Here is a 20,841-nt window from a genome sequence, read left to right on the forward strand (position 1 = left end):
CCCACCCACCCACCACCTCTCAGAGAGCGAACTGCAACGGGAATGGAGGGTCCGCTCAAAAGAATGGTGCAAGGCTCCTTCAACGACAGCCGGGCACCCAACCCTCCCGCCTCGATCGCTGCTCCCCAGCGTCGGCCGCCATCTTGCCTCTTTAACGGGAGTCCTTGACCCCCGCCGCCGCCGACGACGTCAGGCGGCGAGCGCCCGTCACGTGACCCGGCGGCGCCGGGGAAGGGCAAGGAAGCCGCCGAGTTGGCCGCTCGAGCCCTTGCCGTCTCGCTCACTCCACCGCGAGGTAGCCTGCCAACATCGGAATGGCCCCGCGTGTAAGTAGATGGCGAACTCCGTGAAACTTTTTGTGATGACGGGGGAATTTTCTACCACAGAAGGTTGCATGCATTAACTCGGCTGCTCAAAAGATCAGGTCTGCCCACCAAGACCACCCGGCTCCTCAATTGCCAGAACGGAAGTGGAGAGTGGACCGTGTTTTGTTTTCATGTTCTAACTTGTGTCTCTATAAATATGCACCGAGGTCCTGCTGTGAACGATAAATAAGGGGTACAACTTGACATTGAAATCTCCCTCTGGCCCTCTCCAGCTGGATGGCATTAACATCTACTTCTCTGGTTTCTTCTAACCTACCCTCCATTCTCCCCTCGCTTCCCTTTCCCCTTAACTCTCCACCCCCTTCTCTCTCTATTCACCAAGCCATCCTTCCTTCCCCCTGCTTATCTGCTTATTACCATGCTCCTTGACCCCCCCACCCCACCCCACCCTTCCCTGCTACTTCTCTGGTTTCTTCTAACTTACCCTCCATTCTCCCCTCTTTTCCCTTTCCCCTTCTCTCTCCACCCCCTTCTCTCTCCACCCCCTTCTCTCTCCACCCCCTTCTCTCTCCACCCCCTTCTCTCTCCACCCCCTTCTCTCTCCACCCCCTTCTCTCTCCACCCCCTTCTCTCTCCACCCCCTTCTCTCTCCACCCCCTTCTCTCTCCACCCCCTTCTCTCTCCACCCCCTTCTCTCTCTCTTCACCAAGCCATCCTTCCTTCCCCTGCTTATTTGCTTATTACCTCCTGCCTTTAGGACCATGCTCCATGACCCCCCCCCCCCCCGACCTTCCCTGCTATTTTGTTCAAATGCCTGCTGGCATTTTTCCATACATTGATGAAGGGCTCAGGCCCATAAGGTTAGTTATGTATCTTTATCATTGCTGTATAAAGAACCTGCTGAGTGTCTCCAGCATTGTGTTTTTTTTCTTCAACCGCAGTGTCTGCAGATTTTTATGTTTTACTTCATAAAAATACGTATCTTTGTTATATAAAATACACCAGCTGAGTTCCTCTAACATTATGTTTTTACTTGTATTTAAGGGAATGTATAGGTTTCTGAACAGAAAAAGGAGGATGTGTTCAGGAGAATGGAGTGTACAAAGGAGATTTACCAAGATGTTGCCTGGATTGGAAAATGTCTTCTGAGGCAAGGTTAACTGAGATAGGACTTTTCTCTCTTTAGCGAAGAAGGATGAGCAATGACTTAATTCAAGCTACTTTTTGATTTTCTTTGTTCTCTCTGTATTGCACAATCAGTTTGTTTACATTTATATTTGTTATCTGTTTATAGTTCTTTTATTTGTTTGCATGTTTACTTAATTGAAGTAGGCTGCAGAGGATTTGTAGCTACGTCGACATCATGCTACTCCAGGAGTTGGGAGTGCAAAGAAAGATACACTGACAGTCAAAGATCTCTCCAGAGCTGCTGAAAAGGGTAGTCAGTGGCTCCAGATGAGGAGAAAGGATTCCATCTGGGCTCCCAAGTGAGTGAATGGCAACTAGGGTGTGAGCCCGGGACGCTGGGATTCACTGCTGAACCCTCCGGAGGTATCGTGGGTCTATCAGCGAAACACTGAGGAAGGAGGCCGCTCATTTGATAACCCAGAAGATGCCACCACTCACTCGGCTACCCAGCATAGTCTAGGCAGCAAGACTCAGGAGTGCTTTAAGGGATATTAACATCTAGTCCTACATAACTTACCTTTACGCTGTAACAGTTTATTTTTTGCACTACTAATTAGTGTCAATTCTGCCGCCCTCACAGGAAAAATAAATCTCAGAGTTTTATGTGATTTCATGTATGTACTCTTTGACAATAAATCTGAAGCACTGGTTGTGCCTTATGATGTCAGGAGGAACCTACTTGGAAATAAGCCGTCTTATTTTGCATGGTAAAGTCGCTTCTTTTCCTCAGGAAATTTGGTAATACAACATTGCCTGCACACTACAGCAAAATAGGTCCCAGTGAGTCTCCATTTCAGGATTGGGTGCCTCCAAGAAAATATTTTTGGAAGTTGTTAAGAAACTTGAGTTGGAACAATAGAGAAAATCGGTGCTGATTTCTTATGCAATAAGTGCAATTTTTATTCGTAAATTTTCATTCTGCAGAAGTTCAAGATGGCAGCTCCCACATACATGGACTCCATACTCTGACAATAAATCTGAAATCTGGTATTAATAAAACATTAGATGAATGTAGTTAACCACATAACTTGATTCTGATTTGTTGAGTTTCATGTTCCATTTGTCAGTTTGCATAATTTATCACCAAAAGAATAAAAATTATTGTCAATTTGAGCAAAGTGAATTAGAATGTCTGTTTTTTAAAAATTATTATTGGGATGTAAATGTTGCTGGCAAAGCTAGCATTCATTTTCTGTCTCCAGTTGACCCTGAATTTCAGCCATCTCAGACATTTTGTCAGGTTCTGCAATCGCTTAGACCAATTTCCTTTCCTGGAGGTCATTAGTGAATGATTTGGGCTTTGGTAACAATTTAGTGGTTTCATTGTTAATTTACTGAAACAAGCTTTTCATTCCAGGTGCTGTGGTCAGATTACATTAATGTCTCTGGGTGAACAGTCCAAACTTCTGGATGCTGGTCCAGTTACCTAAACATAGCTTCCAACATCTCACCAGTACATTTTTCAGTTGTTAAATTCTCTTACCACCACAAACAGAAAATCTATCTACACAATTTACCAGGTTAATTAAACTATTATACCTTCCTGTTTCATAATTCTGTTAATTTATTTAAAAATTAATCATGGTTTCACTCTGTTTTTAAAGTGCAACATTAAACAATATAAATGCATATGAACAAGCACTGCTACTTAATTTTTTTTCCTTCTTTGGCTTGGCTTCGCGGATGAAAATTTATGGAGGGGTAATGTCCGCATCAGCTGCAGGCTCGTTTGTGGCTGACAAGTCTGATGCAGGACAGGCAGACACGGTTGCAGGGGAAAATTGGTTGGTTGGGATTGGGTGTTGCGTTTTTCCTCCTTTGTCTTTTGTCAGTGAGATGGGCTCTGCGGTCTTCTTCAAAGGAGGTTGCTGCCCGCCGAACTGTGAAGCGCCAAGATGCACGGTTTGAGGCGATATCAGCCCACTGGCGATGGTCAATGTGGGAGGCACCAAGAGCTTTCTTTAGGCAGTCCTTGTACCTCTTCTTTGGTGCTCCTCTGTCTGGGTGGCCAGTGGAGAGCTCGCCATATAACACGATCTTGGGAAGGCGATGGTCCTCCATTCTGGAGACGTGACCAACCCAGCACAGTTTGATCTTCAGCAGCTGTCGGCCTCTGCCATCTCGAGTACTTCGATGTTGGAGATGAAGCATGATCAACATTGCAAATGTTGTAGCTGATGTTCATTGCTTTGATCTACACACCAGGAAAATTCTCAGTTCAGTCATCCATGCGGAACTTGTATAATTGTATAATTCTAGTTAAGGTGACTCAGGAGAGGGAAAAATATGTGAGTTAGCCTTCTGATTCATATATGTTTGCACGGAATCGCAGGTTGGAGCGTGGATGATGAGTGAGGATTCGACATTGGCTCTATGGTAGGAGAGTAGTGGTGGATGATTGCTTCTCAGACTGGAGCCCTGTGACTTGGGGTGTGCCTCAGGAATTCAGTGCTGGGACTATTATTTGTCATTTATATCAATGGTCTCAATGATAATGTGGTAAATTGGATCAGCAGATCTGCTGATGACACTAAGATTGGAGATGTGGGCAGCGAAGAAGGCTTGCAAAGGGATCTGGACCAGCTGGAAAAATGGGCTGAATAATAGCAGAGGAATTTAATGCAGACAAATGTTAGGTGTTGCATTTTAGAAAGACAAACCAAGAAAGGACATACACAATAAATGGTAGGGCACCGAGGAGTGTGGTAGAACAGAGTAATCTGGGAATACAGATACATAATTTCCTGAAAGCGGCATCAGTATGTGGTCCGGTATAACCATTTTTCTCTGGAGACAAGTCAAAAAAGTGGTAAATAAGTAAAACCTTAATATAAAACAATTAAAGATGGAAAGTTAAACAGTTGGAGAAAAATTTGAAGATGGCACCGATAAAAGAAAAACCCTCACGGTTAATCGAGAAGAAGCATTGAAAACGACAGAAGATAAGGAAGAAGGCCTTGGTGCACAGTGGATTCAGGAGTTGTTCCAAATAAGGTAACCCGCTGTGCGTCGAACAACTTCAAGGCAGAGCTGTGCAGTCTGGGCTTCAACGGTGGCTTAAGGAGTCACGAAAGGAAATGTTAACTGCATTAGCGCGAAGAGCCACGCATGCGCGGATCTCATTTCAAACAGGCCACTGAAGAAGGAAGACATTGGCAACAGGCTGTTTCAAATATAATGGAAGTCCATTTGGAAACAATTGCTGGAACAGTCTATATCATGAAGAACTGGATCCAGAAATATTAGAAGAAGCAAAAAAAATTAAGAAGAAAGATAAACTTCAAACTCAAATAGTGGATATACAATACTTTGATAAGCAATTAAAAATTTTAATGGAAACGTTGATGTCCCAAATTAAAGTTAATAGAAGTTGTGTATTAGAAACAAATGTTAAAATACAACATGTGGAGAATGTAATGATGGACATGAAAAAACAATCTGAAGAAGTGGAAGAAAGAGTAATAGGTGTGGAAGTAGATAAAGCTGTTTTGAAAGGAAAAAAAAACATTAAGAATAAAGTTGTTACTGAGACACTAGAAATACTGGCTCAGAAAATTGTCACTTTAGAAAATTTTAGTAAACGCAACGATATAAAAATAGTAAGTTTGAACGAGGGCAATGAGGGTACAGACATCAAAGAATTTTTAATTCTTGTGAGCTAAGAATTTCAAGACAGTATTGAAATTGACACCAAAACCTCAAATAAATCAAAAACCACGATCTATTTTAGTGAAATTGCTATGCTATCCAGTAAGAGAAAAAAATATTAGAACTGGCTGCTAGACAAGCCAAGGAAAGAAAATACAATTGAAGTAAAAATTTTTTTATCCTGACATAAGTTTTGAACAATTAAAGAAATGTAAAGAATTCAACAAAAAATATATTATGGAAGAAGGGCTACAACTTTATCAAGCCACTTTGAAAGTATTTATTCCTGGCAGACAAAACAAATTTTTTGTCCAACCAGAAAAAGCTGAACATTTGCCAGAAAATCAACAAGGAAAAGTGGAATTAATACAACAAAAGGACATCTGAAGTTAATACACATAAATTTGTTTTGATTCAAAGAAATCTTAGACTGTACTTATTATTATAAATGTTAAAGATTTGATATTAAGGTTTTAATTTTTTGGAAAATATGTTTATAAATTTTCTGAGGGGTTTTTGCTAGGGAAGGAAGATCAGGTGACAATTGTGGTTTAAACTGCAACCCAAGAGGTTAAGGGAGCTGTGGTTGTCTGACAACTCCGTAAAGGCAACTCAATTAGGGGGGGATTTATTTTTCTTTATTTTAATCCTTGTAATTCTTACTATTTTTATGCTATTCATGTCATGGGTATAGTCAAAAATTATAAACTTCAAATAAGTATTTTTTAGAAGAATAGAATTGGAGGATTTAAAATAATGGTGCATAAAGAAATTGAGATTAATAAAATGAGTACATTGAAATTTATAACTACTGAATTTGAAATACATCAATTTTTGTTTAGATGGAATGTAAATTTGTTGCAGCAATATAATGTGCCTATATTAAAAAATTTAATGAAGTTATGGACAAAGAAAATGATAGGTTCTAGGGGTGAATTATTGGCTTTGACTCCGTTGTATAATAATCAACTTGTTCCTTTTTCAATAAATAATTGAAGTTTATTATATTGGAGATTTAAAGGTGTGGAAAATTTGGGAGATTGTTTTAAAGGTAAATTTTTATCTTTTGACCAGATGAGGGACAGTTATGTATTGATAAGAATTCGATCTTTGGTAAAACATGTGTTTGGTAGCTATGCTTTTACCTGCAATGACTAAATTTGAGACCTTTCTTATGAAGGTACCAGAGAAGCGTATACAGAGCCGTTGTCATACCCACACTCCTGTTCGGCTCCGAATCATGGGTCATCTACCGGCACCGCCTACGGCTCCTAGAACGCTTCCACCAGTGTTGTCTCCGCTCCATCCTCAACATCCATTGGAGCGCTTACACCCCTAACGTCGAAGTACTCGAGATGGCAGAGGTCGACAGCATCGAGTCCACGCTGCTGAAGATCCAGCTGCGCTGGATGGGTCACGTCTCCAGAATGGAGGACCATCGCCTTCCCAAGATCCTGTTATATGGCGAGCTCTCCACTGGCCACCGTGACAGAGGTGCACCAAAGAAAAGGTACAAGGACTGCCTAAAGAAATCTCTTGGTGCCTGCCACATTGACCACCGCCAGTGGGCTGATAACGCCTCAAACCGTGCATCTTGGCGCCTCACAGTTTGGCGGGCAGCAACCTCCTTTGAAGAAGACCGCAGAGCCCACCTCACGAACAAAAGGCAAAGGAGGAAAAACCCAACACCCAACCCCAACCAACCAATTTTCCCTTGCAACCGCTGCAATCGTGTCTGCCTGTCCCGCATCGGACTTGTCAGCCACAAACGAGCCTGCAGCTGACGTGGACTTTTTACCCCCTCCATAAATCTTCGTCCGCGAAGCCAAGCCAAAGAGAGAGAGAAGACCAGAGAAGGGCTATATTTAATTTATGTATCAAATATTACAGGATGGTATGGATAAAAAGGGTTGGGATAAATCCAAAGATAAATGGGAAGTGGATATCGGTTTTATTTTTTCCGAGGATGACTGGTTAGATATTTGTTATGATAGTGTAAGTAGATTGATAAATGCACGCTATGCAATTATTAATTATTTTTTACATCAATTATACTTAACACCTGAAAAATTTAAAAAGTGGTTTTCATGAATCAGGTTTGTGTTTTAGATGTGGTAACTCTGTTGGAACTTTTTTTTATGCGGTTTGGTCATATATATAAAATATATATAAAAATATTGTGTATATATATATATATATATATATCTTTTTGGAAGAAAATTCAATTGTTTCTAGAATACCTGTATAAGATTAAAATACCTTTAGATCTGATAGTATTTTTATTTGGTAGTTTGCAACCTTTGAATGCTTTGGGATTAGATAAATTTCAACTTGCTTTTGTATATCTAGCTTTATCAGTAGCGAAAAAATGTATTGCTAGTACGTGGAAAGATGCGAACATGATTGATATTAATAGATGGCATAATGAGATGAAATATTGTTTAATAATGGAAAAAATTACATGTTTCACATGATAACTATAGTTTTTTATTAATAAGTGGTTGCTATATTCAGAATATTTACATTTTGATTTACGTTGATTAGATTTTAATATGTATACTTAATTTTTTCTTAATTTTTTTTCTTTGGCTCTCCTTAGGAGGGTTGGCTGAAGGGGGGGGTCTTTTTTTTCTTTCTTTCATATATATATAAAATATAACATTCATGTTTATGGATTATTGTTAAATATGTTACTTATTATCTGTACTTTGAACGAATAAATAAAGTTTTGTAAAAAAAAAAAAAGTTATAACTATTAACATTAATGGAATGCAGAATAAGACCAAAAGGGAAAAAATATTAACAGTAATTTTTAAAAAAAGAAAAAAATACATATAGCATTTGACAGGCATAACATCTTCAACTGAAAAGTGATTGGGTAGGTTATATATTGGCATCATATAATTCAAAAGCTAGAGGAGTTGCTATCTTAATCAACAAAAATTGACCTATTAAAATACAAAAAGTAAACTACAGATCAGGTGGGTAGATACCTTATGATAAACTGTCAAATTTATGTGGAATCTTGGATACTATTTAATATATAGGCCCCTAATGAGGATGATAAGAAATTTGTGATTTTTTTTTTTCTTTCTAAAAAAAATTATTTATTTCTTTATCTTTATTGAACATTCAAGGGCATATTTTGTTAGGTGAAGATTTTAATTTTAGTTTTGATCTTTTATTAGATAAAACTGGAAGAAATACCATAAAAAATAAAACAGCTAAACTTGCATTAAGTCTAATGCAAGATATGAAATTAATAGACATATGGGGAAAGAAACACCCAAAGGAAAAAAATATTCATATTATTCTAATAGGCATAAAACCTACTCCAGGATAGATATGCTCAAATACAAGGAAGAGTTCAGGTTACTGAATATAAAGCAAGATTACTATCAGATCATTCATCCATATTACTAACAATTGCTCTAGAACACACATGTCAAACTCTGGCCCGCGATATAATTATATTTAGCCCGCAAGATCATATTAAATATATATTAGAGTTGGCCCGCTGGCCGCCGCGCCAGTATAGGGCATGCACACTGAAGGTGAAAATGAAGACGCTGGAGGTGTGGAGGGATCTCAGAGTCTCAAATACCGGGGATCGGAGCACCGCACTCAGCCCGCCCGGCTCCCGGACACACAGACGCGGCTGGAGTTGGGGACCATCCTTGCTGGGTCTGCGCTTCAGCGGCGACGCCACACCAAACGTATCGTTGGCAATGCCTTCCCCCATGCTCCGTGCGCAGCGGACCCTGCCTCCCGCTCCTTTTGTTGGAGACGAGCCCGGTGCCGTGAGATCGCAGTTTAATCCCTCTCCAACCATGGGAGGGGGGTGGGAGCAACGCGCTCTTCTCAGCCAATTCCTCCACCGCCCTGGACACCGGCGTTCGGGTGCCTTCGTCAGGCGACCGACCTGTTGGTCCAAGACAAGGGGAGAGCGTACAAACTCCACACAGACAGCACCTGAACTCAGGTGAACATGGAGCTGCGACCCCACATTCCACATCAGGACTGTGTGTAAGATTGGAAGCAGTGAGACGGAAGCTTATTTTGTTCCTGTGATTTAAGCCTTTCTTGGGGTGGGGGGGGGGGGGTCCTTCTCTGACCACTTGCCTAACAATTAACCTAATCAGATGTGGAGTTACCACAATACAACAGTTCTCAACCTTTTTCTTTCCACTCGCGGCCCTGTGCCATTGGTGCTCTGTGATTAGTAAGGGATTGCTTAAGGTGGTCTGTGGATGGGAAGAAAAAGTTTGAAGACCACTGCTTTAATCATCCCTCATTGACTCGTCATGTGCATGGTTTCAGAACGCTAAAGGAAATGGGCCAATGACAATTTTTCTCAAGCAAAATATTTCAGTAACAATTGGGTCTAGAGCAGTGATTTTCACCCTTTCCTTCCCACTAACATCCCACCTTAAGCAATCCCTTACTAATTACAGAGTTCTGATGGCATAGGGCACACATGTCAAACTATTTGGCCCGCGATATAATTGTATTTGGCCCGCAAGATCATTTCAAAAATGTATTAGAGGTGGCCCGCTGGCCGCCGCGCCAGTATAGCGCATGCACAGTAATACAACAAATCCCAGAATGCATTGGTGTCAGCCCACTAATCGCCCCCACCTCCTCTGTTTACGTTGCAGGGTCTCACCGTGGACTCTGGTTTTGGGGCCTGGCCGGTGTCAGGGGAAGCCAAAGCCACTTCCCAGTGCCCAGAACCGGAGGCCTCAGGCCTGACCTCGCCAGGACCGTTGCCCACTCCCCCTCCCTGCCGCAGGCCGACCCACGACTCAAGGTGACGGGACCGCTGATCCGCCAAGATGCCGCCCTGCAGCGAGAGCCGATGCCCCCGCACTGTCGTTGTCCAACCCGATCGCCCGCAAACCCCGCCCTCCTACACACAGGCCTGAGTAAGGATTATGAACTTTAATCTCAGGATAAAACGATCTTCCAATAGTTTCATGTCACAGTGATAAATATATTCCTGGTTAAAAATGGTCCTGCACCTGGATACAAGCTCATTAGGCATAAAACTTGAAAAGTGTGTAAATCAAAGGATATCTGTACCAATGGAAAAAGGGCATGGCAAATAACCCTGCTAGAGTTCATGCCCACAATCAGTCACCCATTTGATTGTTTCAGGAATCATGTTATTCTCCCACATTCTCAATAGCCCTCAGATTTTACTATTCGACAGCACACTAGCAACATTTGACAAATCCTCTATAGAGAAATATTATTTATTGAATATTTTATTTCTCATTTGTTAATGCTTCTGGAAAGAGTTAATCCAAAACTATTATTAAACATTTATTTTAATAAGAAAAAGTTTAACATTACATATGTTGAAAGAAGAGAAAACATGCAGATGTTGTTGAAAATTTTCAATAAATATTTAGTTCGGCCCTCAACTTAGTCCAAGTTTTTAATTTTGGCCCTCCGTGAATTTGAGTTTGACACCCCTGCTCTAGAAGATATTCATCTTAAAAGATATAGATGGAGATTTAATTCCGTGCTGTTAAAAAGAAAAGATTTTTGAGGTTTTAGAGAACATCAAATTAAAACATTTTGATATTAATTCTAATTCTGTAATGAATAAATTTATATTGTGGGATGCGATGAAAGCTTTCATATGAGGACAAATAGTTAGTTATACAACCAAATTTTTAAAAGAATATTGTCAAGAAACAGAACAATTAGAAAAAGATATATTAATTTGAGAGAAAAATTTAATAAAACGAGATGACATAGACAAGAAAAGACAATTGATAGAAAAGAATTGAAATGTAATACATTATAAACATAGAGTAGAAAAAGATATTATGAGGACTAAACAAAGATATTTTGACAAAACACAAAATTCTAAATTGGCAATTAAAAACAGAATAAGCAATAAGAACTATTATAGGAAAAAAGAAGGGAAACGATCAGATTTCATACAAACCACAAGAAATTAATGATAATTTTTTAAATTTTTATAAACAACTATATCAATCCGAGTTTTTAGGAGAAAGTTCTGAAGTAGATTTTTTTTTGTCCCACATTGACCTACCTCAATTAGATTTGGAGGAACAGTGCAAACTGTCAAAGTCATTGACGATTATAGAAATTTATGATATACTAATGTCTTTACCAAATAATAAAGTACCAGGTGAAGATGGATTTCCAACAGAGTTCTATAAAGCTTTCAAACAATTATTAATTCCATCCTTTTTAGAAGTATTAAAACAAGTGGAAGAAACTCAAGACTTACCTGAATCTTGTAAAATGGCTATAATTTCAGTAATACTTTTTAAAAAAAAGGGAAATATCCTTTATTACCATATGGACCAATACCTTTGTTAAATACAGATTGCAAACTTATTGCGAGATTATTAGGAAATAGACTAGCAAACTATTTACCAAAATTAGTGAAATCAGGCCAGATCGGATTTATAAAAAATGGATCAGCTGATAATGTGTGTAAATTTATTAACTTGATTCATATGGCACAAACAAGGAAAAAACAAACAATTGTAGTAGCATTAGATGCTGAAAAGGCCTTTGATAGGCTTGAATGGAGTTTCTTGTTTAAAGTATGACAGAAATTTAAAGTACCAGAACAATTTATTAACTGGAATTAAGGCCTTGTATAACAATCCCAAGGCAAGAGTATTGACTAATGGGTATATCTCAGATTCTTTCTCATTAAATAGGTCAACCTTTGAGAGCTTTTGGTATATTGGCCTTCATAAATCATAGTATTGAGTAAAGTTGTACAAGAAAATAGTGAGGGAAAATTTGGAGTTTGGTGTGCAGTTTTGGTCACCTAACTACTGGAAGGATATCAATAAGATGGAAAGAGTACAGAGAAGCCCAGACTTCAAGAACTGGGTTACATCGAAAGGTTAAACAAGATAGGAATTTATTTCTTGGAGTGTAGAAGAATGAGGGGAGATTTGATAGAGGTATTTAAAATTATGAGGGGTATATAGGCGGAGTAAATGGAGGTAGGCTTTTTTCCACTAAGAGTAAGACCAGAAAACATAGGTTAAGGGTGAAAGAGGAAAAGTTTGAGAGAGAACATCTTCACACAGAGAGTGCTGGGAGTGTGGATCAAGGTCCCAGCTGAAGTGGTGAATGATGGCTCAATTTTAACATTTAAGAAGAATTTGGACAGGTATATGGATGGGAAGGGTATGGAGGGCTATTGACTGGGTGCAGGTCAGTGGGACTAAGCAGAAAAATAGTTTGGCACCGACGAGACGGTCTGAAAGAGCTGCTTATGTTGTAATCTTCCATGGTTCTATTGTTCTTTACAGTTGAATTTTAAATCAATATTTATTATTAAGGTTAATATCAAAAATTGTGCTTTATTAAGAATAACACTAAAACAATCAGGTTATTGACCCAGCTATAATTTCTTCACATGAGTTAAAAATGGAAAAAGAAACTGCTGGAGATGTGCTTTTAACATCATGTGCTTCTAATTATCACTAACTCGTTTAAAAAATTGTAACAAGATGGTGGTGGCAACCCATAGCAACTTTCTGCAGGCTGCAGAACCCCTGTTACCAATAAATGGTCATTATGCCTCACCTGCAGGGAAAATAATCTCAGGGTCATATGTGATATCATGTACGTGCACTGACAATAAATCTGAAATCTGTTCTACATATCTTTCTCTACTTCTGAAAAATAACCTTTTCCTCTTTCCCAATCTGGTATTGGAACTTAATGGCCAATCCTGTTTCTCTTTTCCACAGCAGCATTTTCTGTTTTTATTTCATCTTGGCTAGATATGCTGAATGTTTTCAATCAGCTAAGCAGGTCGTAATCAGATTACTAGCAAACAGAAGCAGAAAATGTGGAAATACTCAGCAAGTTAAGGCTGCATCTGAGGAAAGAGGAACGTTGGAGACCCTTCACCAGAGCTAGAAAGGAGACAAAGAATTGTGTAAAGCTGCAGCAACCCGAACTCCAGATCCAAACCTCTGACATGATCAGGAATCCCTCAGCCTCCTTGGCACCCTCTTGCATCTTGGTTCCAATACATGGTGCCCCTTCAGCCATCCTCCAGCAGTCCACAACCTGGTGCAAGTCTCTTGACAACAGATGCCTGCAGCTTGCATGGGTTCCTCACCTTGAGTTACCAACTGCCAGCCGTCTGTGTATTCTTCAGCCTCAGAGCCCCTCACTGGTCCACTGTGGTGGTCCCTGTCCCGTAGGGACATCTCCTCTACTTCTCCTTCTCAAATAAAGGGTGGTCACCTGCACCAGTCCTCTGCTTCCCCAGTGACTGAAACCCCTTGTGGCCATTGCCGAACTCAGATCTTGGGTACAGGATTTTCAAATCTCTTGCAAGCCAATTTCCCAATATTTATTTGGTTTCTCCAATGTAGGGGAGACCACATTGTGAACAACCAGAGGAGTATGCTAGATTGGAAGAAGATTGGAATGAATATGCAGGGAATTGAAGGATATGTATCAGCTGCAAGCAGCAAAATTTTAGTTTAAGTTAGGCATCACAGTCAGTGCAGTCCCAGTGCTATACTATTCTATGTAAGTGCGAATAAATTGCTTTTTCATCTCAAATATCACTTTGGGTGTCTCGACGATGGGAAGGGAGGAGGTAAAAGGCAAAGTGTTTCATCACCTCTCATAAGCCCCTTTTACAAAATTGGCTGTTTAGTGAACTGGGATAGGAATGGGGGTTTGGGTTTTCATACTTGACCACTCCTAACTGGGACACTGAACGCTTTCACACTTGGAAGCAGCCATCTCTGGCTTAGGATTGTTCTGCCTTCTACCGGTGACATCATGACGCATCGAGCGATGGTGGACCTGCCCTAAATCCTGATCAATGTATTATGATCTTGTATTTGAACAAAATTAATCATGTCTAATTATAACATGCAGCACAGTATGAGCCCTTCAGCCCCTGTTGTTGTTGTACTGACCTATATAAACCTTTTATAAGGGACCATGGGAAAGTGCTAGCAATAAATACCAATAGCAGACAATTTTTAAATGGGGGAGATGTTTTTAGCGCTATGGCGCACAATTTATATAGAGTGGGAAAGTTGATAGCATTATCGCATACAGTTTATACAGCTGGGAAAGTTGGTAGCTTTGCTACATACAATTTATAAATATTGTGGGAAAAAGTCTTGGCGGACCTGCCCTCTCAGAATTCCATGCAGCAGAGAAAGGGTTGTATGTACGGCTGCATACACAGAGCACTCATGGAGGAGTTTCTCTGACACATGGCATTCTGGGAAGTCAGGTCTGCCATAGCTTTTTCAAAGCTGTTTAAAAATTGTTATTTATTCTCTCTCTCTCTCTCCCTTTCTCCCTCCCCACTGAAACTTTCCCACAGTAAAGTTTATACCTTCATTTTAATCTTCCTTCACGTTCCTGCACTCATGCAAAAACTTGGATCATTTCAATCCCAGAATGCAATTGCCTATTTCACACTGCAGACACCAGGGATTGTACTAGGGTCGAGGCTGTCAATCCCCAGCGTGAGATGACGACATCTGAGGCCAGCGTTGAACTAATTTTGCTTTCACGCTAGACACTTCAACGGCTGATTGACCCGTTAATTCCTGGGATCACTTGCAAGTGTGAAAGGGGCTATATATGCAAAACTATTTATTTATTTATATTTAAAATACTTGTCCTGCATATGTATTGTTTGTCTGTATGTGTGTTATGTTTGGTTGTGTGTCTGCGTGTTTTGCGCCAAGGACTGGAAGACACTGTTTCATCATGTTATACTTGTACAATCAGATGACATAACTTGACTTGGCCTGCAGTAAGATGGGGTCAAGAACAAATGTATAATTTCAAAGGTCAAATTAGTCAATACTTATTTCACTTCTCCATCCCATTCCCACTCTAATCCCATTCCCACTCTAATCAATATTCGAATGAAGCTTTAACCAAGTTTGAAGAACTTTCACACTTATCTTCCTCTAGTAATGTTGAACTTCCGGATTTTTATATTCAACTATTTCAGATAACTTGTCTTCCTGTTTGTGTCAGAGCTGGGGATTTCAGCTCGAAAGGTATCCATCTGTAATATTCAGACATGTCACATGCTGTGATTGTAGTAAAAACACGAAAATGTTGGTGACACTTGGCAGGTTTCTCAATGTCCATAAGGCTTCAATGATATATAAGTGACATTTTGGGCCTGAGCCCTTCATCAAGGTGTGAGCAGAAAGCAGTCAGGTGTCTTTTTATTTTGGTACCTCCCTGATTTATGCTCATGCCTTGAAGAGGGTTCAGGCCCAAAATGTCACATATATCATTGCAGCCTATGGACATTGAGAGACTTGCTGAACCTCTCCATCATTTCTGTGTTTTTTTAAATCAGTAATATTGTCATACTTTATCGATACTGTGATAGTATATAGATATGTTTTGGGGAGATAAATTGGGGTTGGTTTGTTAGTGTAGGTCACATACAAACACTTTAAAATAGATCTTATTTAAAATATTGGAGCACTGCTAATGCTGGACATATCAGCCCCAGAGCCTTTGCAGAAGCTTTGGAAAGTGCCCAATTGTCTTCACTAATGCCTTGTTGTTTACAAAAAGGCAACAGATGAAAGAATTTGTTGGAACCGCAGATTGTCTGGAGTGGAACTTGCTGTTCTAGGAGGGTCTTGTGGTTTTGCAAGCAGAAAGAGTCAAACAGGTTTTTCTGAGAGAAATACAAACACACACACACTCTTCAGTTTTACAGGCAGAAGCAGCTGGGACTGAAACAGGACAAGCTGGCAAGCTTGTGGAAAACCCCATTTGGAAGACAGGTTGTGAGTGCTTGGTTCAGCCTGGTCAAAGGCCTTGTGGTTCATACAAGAGGAGAGGACTGGCTGCCTAATGTTTCACTTGAAATAAGAGAAACAAAAAGGAACTCTGTGGTGGCCTGAAAGAAAAAGTTTATCATCTGGAGAACCCTGAGGGGGTAAGTTTCATTGGCAAGACACTGAAGTGGTTGTTTAAAAAGGAATCAGTTGTGGGTGTCCAGCGTACAATAAATCTCTCTCTGAAAACTGACAAGAACCTTCCTGAGTGGTAACCATTTACCTTTCAAGCACCAAAGCCTAGTGAACTTTATAAATGTTAAATTCTGTGCACAGTATAGGAATAGCCTGCAACCAGTGAACTTGAAGGAATGAGAAGTAAGATTGGACTGTGAATCAAATAACTTTTCTGAACTTACACACATATTACACATATATGTGCTTAGAATTAGAAGGGGGTTAAGTTAGGTTAGTTAAATCCATAGTGATAAGTTAAAGTGTGATTCTATTTTCATGTTTAATGATAATTAAAAGCAATTTTTGCTTAAGTAACAAAAGTTCTTGGTGAATATCTATTGCTGCTGGGTTTTGGGGTCCTCTTGGCTTGTAATAATATAGCCTGATCTTCTGGGTATTTCCATTTTAGTTTCATGATTCGGCAACAGCTATGAGTTGATTTTGCAGCTTTTGCATGGCCCTTTATTTCCCTTTTCTGCATTATTAATCTATCAATGAGAGAGCTCCATAAATAGCAGAATCACTTCTCCAAACCTGGCCTCATCATGTCAGAAATATTTCCTTTGTCCTATCCTTTCATTGCCTTGAAATTAAAGTTTTCTAGTCAGCCAGTTCTAACATGGATTATTTAATCTGAAATCCTAACTTTTTGCTGCCTGGCCTACTGAGTGATTTGAATATGTTCTGTGTTTATTTTACTACTGATTGAAATTATCAAAGATACCCAGTATTTGACATCTAGTTTGTCAAAATAATTAATTGTATTAATCAAAGGAATGAAATGGGCAAAACAATCATGGATTTTGAAACTTGTTCATTTGAGATATTGGCTGTAAAAATTCAGCTTTAAAGAATAAGAAAGTGTAGCCGAACGGAAAGTTCATGTGAAGGAAGCACAGTTGGGCTGAATGTGAGGAGCTTGAATTGTGGATGACTAGGAACATGCTGGAAGTATTGTGATTGAACTCTAAGGATAATTTAGATTTCCCAAATAGAAGCTCAATTTTTAATATTGAGATAATTAGGGAAACAGTGAAGTGAGCATGCAAGTGACAGATGCAATTTAATGCAGAGAATACCGAAGGCATCCATTTGCAGAAGACGGTCAGTGGCAGCTCAAAGGATGAAGAGACCCTCAATGTCTGTGATGGGTGTGTACAATGAAACTCTGAAAAATTGAGGTAAAACACAGAATTTTGTGGACACTGTAGTTGAAGTAAAACCATACAATGGTGGAGAGACTCAGCAGGTCAATCAATGTCCTTTACGTGGGCATAGATACACAACTGACGTTTCAAGCTTGAGCCTTTCATCAAAGTATGAGAAAATGCTGGTGAACATCAGAATAAAAGAGTGGGAGGTGAAAGTGGGTGGCAGGGCAGGAGATGATAGGTGGAGAAGGGATGGATGGGACAGCTGAACAGGGGGAGGGGAGGGTGGAAAGGCAGGGCTGTGTAGGTGAAAGAACTGGAAAGGCAGGAAATGGGAAAGGGGAAGAAAAGGCAAGCAGATTTAATGGAAAGCAGTGAAGTTAATGTTCATGCCATCTGGCTGGAGAGTGCCCAGATGGAAAATAAGGTGTTGTTCCTCCAATCTGCAGGTGGTCAGGGTGGAACAGTTCATAAGGCCATGGACAGTCATGTGAGTGCGGGAATGTGACCCAGAATTGAAGTGGTTGGCCACTAGGAGGTTGCTGTAGTTGCGGACAGAGAGGAAGTGCTAAGCGAAGCGATCTCTCAGCCTGCAACTGGTCTCTCCAATGTAGAGAATGCCACCAAGGCTGCACCAGATGCAGTAAATAAGTCCTATGGATGTACAGGTGAATTATATGGCTTAACATGGAAAGCCTGTTTGGAGCCATGGACCGTGGTGAGAGAGGAGGTGTGGGCGCAAGTGTGAAATATTGACTTTTTCTCTTTCTGCAAATGCATCCTGAATTGTTTTCAGCATTTTCAATGTTTATTTGCATCATAATATTGTCCTTTGAGAAACTTTAGACAACATGGAGTTAAAACCCAGTGCACCTGTTCCAGTTGTGGTAGGCTTCATGATTAAATGTAAGACAAACAGATTCCATTCCACTTGTTCATTTATGTTCAAGGCACTCTCCTTGAAATGTTTTCAAATCTTGATTTATTGTTACCAAGTGGAGCAGGTCGAAATATCTTCAGTACATGAACCTGTAGGCTCAGCCAGGGCTGTATGCGAATGACGTTTGAAATCTTCAATTCTCAGAAGAGCCAAATTGCATTAAAATTAAAATGACTTCAAATGAATCATTTGGGGAACTTTCCAAAGGTCACAGCAGAATTCATACAAGCTTACAGTTGGCTTAGCTTCTGCTAAAATGTTGCAGAAGAGCAGACAAGTATTCAGAAAAACTGAGAACTCCCCAGCCACATCCCCATTTGTACAGAAGCCACTGCAAGTACCACATAGTAAAAACATAATGCTGAAGAAACTCGGCAGGTCAAACAGTGTCCTTTATGTAGCAAGGGTAAAAATATGTAACTCATGTTTCGGGCTTGAGCCCTTTATCAAGGTTTGAAAAAATGTTTGCAGGCTCTTGCAAAGAGTAGGAAAGGAGGCATGATCGCAAAGGCAAGAGTGTTTGTAATATATGTCAGTGTAAAGCTTGCCTCCCAAGATGCAGACAGATAGATCCAGTAAGGGGAGAGTGTTGTCAGAGATGGACCAGGTGAGTTTGAGGTCAGGATGGAAGTTGGCTGCAAAGTGAACAAAGTTGACAAGCTCATCACGGTGCATGAGCCAGCCCCAATGTAGACATCAATATAATGGAGGAAGAGTTGAGGGTCTTGCCTGTGTAGGCTTGCAGCATGGATTGCTCCACAAAGGCCACAAACAGGCAGGCATAGCTGGGACCCATGTAGATACCTATGGCTACTCCTTTGATTTGGAGGAAATGAGATGAATTAAAGGAGTTGTTTAGAGTGAGGACAAGTTCTTAAACTCACCTGGACCATCTCTGACAACACCCCTTTCTGGATCTCTCTGCCTCCATCTTAGGAGACAAGCTTTCCACCAACATAGATTACAAACCTACTAACTCCCAGAACTACCTTGAATGCACTTCTTCACACCCTGTAGCCTGCAAGGATTCTATTCTCTTCTCTCCTATTCTCCGTCTGCATCGCATCTGTTCCCAAGATGAAGTCTTCCAGACCAGATCTTCCAAAATATCTTCCTTCTTTCACAAACGTGCCCTCACCCTCATTTCCTACTCATCTGCCCCCAGATGCAACAAACATAGAATCCCCCTTATCATCACCTACCACCCCAGCAGGCGCTGCATCCATAGAAACATAGAAGATAGGAGCAGGAGTAGGTCATTCGACCCTTTGAGCCTGCTCTGCCATTCAACGAGATCATGGCTGATCTTAAAGTTCAGTACCCTGTCCCCGCCTTCTCTCCGTAACCTTTAATACCCTTATACTGAAGAAATCGATCTAATTCCCTCTTAAATAGATTTAATGAACCTGCCTCTACTGCCCTCTGCGGCAATGAATTCCACAGATTCACCACCCTCTAGGTCAAGAAATTCCTCCTCATCTCGGTCCTAAATGGTTTGCCTATTATCCTCAAACCATGGCCCCGGGTTCTGGATTTTCCCATCATTGGAAACATCCCATCTGCATCCATTCTGTCCAGTCCTGCCAGAATTTTATACGTCTCTAGGAGATCCCCTCTCAATCTTCTAAACTCCAGCGAGTACAACCCCAATTTGCGCAATCTTTCCTCATAAGTCATTCCTGCCATTCCAGGTATCAGCCTGGTGAATCGCCTCTGCACTCCCTCCATTGCAAGAACAACACATTATCCTTCAGAATTTCCAAAATTACAACATGATCCCACTACTAGGCACATCTTCCCCTCTCCTCCCCTCTCTGTATTCCATTGGGACCGCTTCCTCTGTAACTCCCTCATGTATTCATCTCTTCCTACCAATTCCTCCAACTCACCCCCAGCATCTTCCCCTGTGACCTCAGTTGCACCCACACTTGCACCCACATCTCCTCCTTGACAACTGTCCAGGGCCCCAAACAGACCTTTCAAGTGAAGTAAAACTTCACTTGTGTATCTGCAAGATTAATTTACTGGATAATCTGGTTCTCCCTTTGCGGCCTTCTCTATGTCGGAGAGGCTGGGTGCAGTCTGGGAGATCGCTTCAATGAGCATCTTCGCTCTGTCCGCACCAATGACAGGGATCACCCAGTAGCCAACCATTTCAATTCGGTGTCACGCTCCCATTCTCTCATGTCTGTCCATGGCTTTTTGTACTATCCCACCAAGGCCACCTGTAAATTGGAGGAACAAAACCTGATTTTCTTTCTGGGCACTCTCCAGCCAGATGGCATTAACATCAACTTTTCTGGTTTCTGCCATCCTTCTCTCCTCTTCTCTTCCCCCCCCCCACTTCTAGCTCTCTTCCCCTTTTTCCCTCTCTATTCACTCAGCCATCCCTTCTCCCTTTACTTGCTGGTATCCCCTCCCTCCCTCCCTCCCTGCTCCACCTATTTCCTCCTGCCTTCGCGACCACGCCTTCCCCCACTCTTTTATTCAAACGGCTACCGACATTTTCCATACCTTGATAAAGAGCTCAAGCCTGAATTGTT

At 40.8% G+C, this 20,841-nt stretch overlaps 1 long non-coding RNA gene across 2 annotated transcripts; it reads left to right on the top strand.

The window, feature by feature from the left end:
* The first annotated feature begins 54 nt into the window (after positions 1-54).
* LOC138758999 (uncharacterized) lies at positions 55-6,696 on the top strand. 2 transcript variants are annotated; one of them, XR_011354579.1, is made up of 3 exons: positions 181-326; positions 1,371-1,481; positions 6,343-6,696. It is a non-coding gene; the product is annotated as an uncharacterized lncRNA (long non-coding RNA). The 2 variants fall into 2 exon arrangements; XR_011354578.1 differs by lacking the exon at positions 6,343-6,696 and having other exon boundaries at positions 55-326; positions 1,371-2,632.
* Positions 6,697-20,841: the final 14,145 nt, after the last annotated feature.

The sequence above is a fragment of the Narcine bancroftii genome, chromosome 3 (genome assembly GCF_036971445.1).
Source record: "Narcine bancroftii isolate sNarBan1 chromosome 3, sNarBan1.hap1, whole genome shotgun sequence".
In the NCBI taxonomy this organism is placed as follows: domain Eukaryota; kingdom Metazoa; phylum Chordata; class Chondrichthyes; order Torpediniformes; family Narcinidae; genus Narcine; species Narcine bancroftii.